The sequence below is a fragment of the Psammomys obesus genome, unplaced genomic scaffold (assembly GCF_907164565.1).
Source record: "Psammomys obesus unplaced genomic scaffold, mPsaObe1.curated_primary_1811, whole genome shotgun sequence".
Lineage (NCBI taxonomy): Eukaryota > Metazoa > Chordata > Mammalia > Rodentia > Muridae > Psammomys > Psammomys obesus.
Window position 1 is genome coordinate 2,126,001 of NW_026591450.1, and position 2,500 is coordinate 2,128,500.

The 2,500-nt window shown below is 38.5% G+C and overlaps 1 protein-coding gene across 1 annotated transcript in view; it reads left to right on the plus strand.

Moving 5' to 3' along the window:
* The window catches only part of L3mbtl4 (L3MBTL histone methyl-lysine binding protein 4), a 344,610-nt gene that overhangs the window by 74,609 nt on the left and 267,501 nt on the right, over positions 1-2,500 (plus strand). The gene's annotated exons all lie outside the window — the stretch shown is intronic.

Genomic DNA, 2,500 nt, shown 5'->3' on the forward strand with positions numbered 1-2,500 from the left:
AATAAATAAATAAATAAATAAATAAATAAATAAATAAATAAATAAATAAATAAATAAATATAAGAAAAAGGACAGACCAGATACTGTTTAATTTAAGCCCCTTTAGCACAAATGTTTAAGGAGAAATCTGTTTTCTTTCAATACCTAATACACAAGAATGAATGTAGAAAACAGGACATAGCATCTTTATGGTAGCAGCTTTTTTATTTTAACATGGATAGTTATGGACTTTTGTAGTCTTTTTAAAAATTCAAAACATTGGGCTGGAGAGATGGCTCAGTGGTTAAAAGCATTGTCTGCTCTTCCAGAGGTCCTGAGTTCAATTCCCAGCAACCACATGGTGGCTCACAACCATCTATACCCCCTAATGTCCTCTTCTGGCTTGCAGGCGTACATGCAGAAAGAGCGCCACTCATGATATAGATATAAATAGATAGATATAACGAGAGAGAATGGATAAATAAATAAAATATTTTAAGAAGAAATGACAAAACAATTAAAAAGTTTTAATATTATTGTAAGTCATGGATAGTTTATGTACACTTCCAAATGAGTATATAATGAATTAGGTCACACTTGTCCTTTTATCATTTCCTTTTTTAATTGAAAATGTTTTTTTTCTTGTATAATATATTCTGATCCCCTCCCGCAACCCCTCCCAAATCCTGCCTACATCTCCACCCTTTCTTTCTCTCTTTTATAAGAATACAAAAAGGAATATGAAATAATAAAAACAAACAAAACAGAATAGGACAAAATAAACAAGCAGACAAACAGAATAAAAAGAGAGCCAAAAGAAATGTACTAGAAAGACATACTGACGCTGAGACATACATTTGCATACACAGAAAACCCCCCTAAAAAAACAAATTGGAAACCATAATATGTAAGCAAAAGGAGAGGAAGGAAAAATGTAAGTATGAAATAACCTCCAAAGATATAATTGAGTTTGTTTTGTGTTGGCTGTCTGCTGCTGGGCATGGGGCCTGCTCTTACACGTGGTTCATGTTCCCAGTGAGACTGCTGAGGAAAACAAAATTTTCCATTTTGAGTATCTGTTGGAGATAGCTTCAGGACTGGGGATGGGGGCTTGTGTCTACTTCACATCTCTCAGCTCTGAGACTTTATCTGGCGCAGACCTTTCTTATGTCCTTAAACCTCCTCCCTTCTTTATCCCTAGGAATCTGTGCTTTAGTTTCACGCTTTTCTCCTCAGCCTACACCAGTTCCGTACATGGTAACAAAGAGATGTGGTGTTTGTTTCAGTAGGACCCTCTTACTTCACTCAGCATGATGAACTTCAAATCTTGTTTTTCTGAAAATGACATAAATTCATTTTTCTTCATAGCTCCATAGTGTATAGATGCAACACTTTGCCCATTCGTCTTTTGATGGAGATGCAGGTAGATTTTACAGCTTGGTTAGCATGAACTGTTCTGTGATGAACAGAAGTATGTGGGTGTGGCTGTTGCAAGCTGATGTTTATTCTTTAAAATGTATGCACAGAAGTAGTGTGTGACTGGATTACACTGGGTTATATAGGTATTTTTAATTTTTAAAATTAATTTATTTTTTTAATAATTATAATTTATTCGTTTTGTATCCCAGCTGTAGCCTCCTCCCTCACCCCCTCCCAATCCATCCCTCCCTCCATCTTCTCCTCCCACACCCCTCCCATAGTCCACTGATGGGGAGGTCCTCCTCTCCTTCCCTCTGACCCTAGCCTATCAGGTCTCATCAGGACTGGCTGCATTGTCTTCCTCTGTGGTCTGGTAAAGCTGTTCCCCCCTCAGGGGGAGGTGATCAAAGAGCCAGCCCATGAGTTCATGTCAGAGACACTCCTGTTCTTCCTACTAGGAATCCACTTGGACACTGAGCTGCCACGGGCTACATCTGTGCAGGGGTTCCAGGTTATCTCCATGCATGGTCCTTGGTTGGTTGTGGGTAGCATCAATTCACATTCTCACCAACAGTGAGTGAGGGTTCTTTTTCTTCACATCCTTTCCAGCATCTTTGCTTGTTTTCTTTATGGTAAGCAGTGCAGCTGAGGTGAAATAAAATTCAGTGTGATTTTGATTATATCCTTTCCCCCACTACCCAACCAACTTCATGTTTTTTTCTTCTCTCTTAAAACACACACACACACATACACACACAGACATACATATACACACACATTCTAAAAGCTGATTTGTGTTAATTAACTTTTCTGGGCCTTAGGGCCTGTGTTAGAGTATTTTGACATTGTCTCTCTATTGAAGAAAACCGATTTTCTTCTTCCAGAAACTACCAATTATGAAAAGCTTCTTGTCTGAGAATAGGACTTGGTATCTATGTCTCCTCCTCCGTGCTGGGATTTTTGTATGTCTTGAGCTTGTGCAGGTCTTGTGCATGCTGTCACAGTCTCTGAGTTCATAATTGCCTTGAAGTGTCTGGAAAATGCCAGTGCAAAGTATGGGTTCCATCTCATGGAGGAGGCTCTAAATTCAATTATAAAGTGG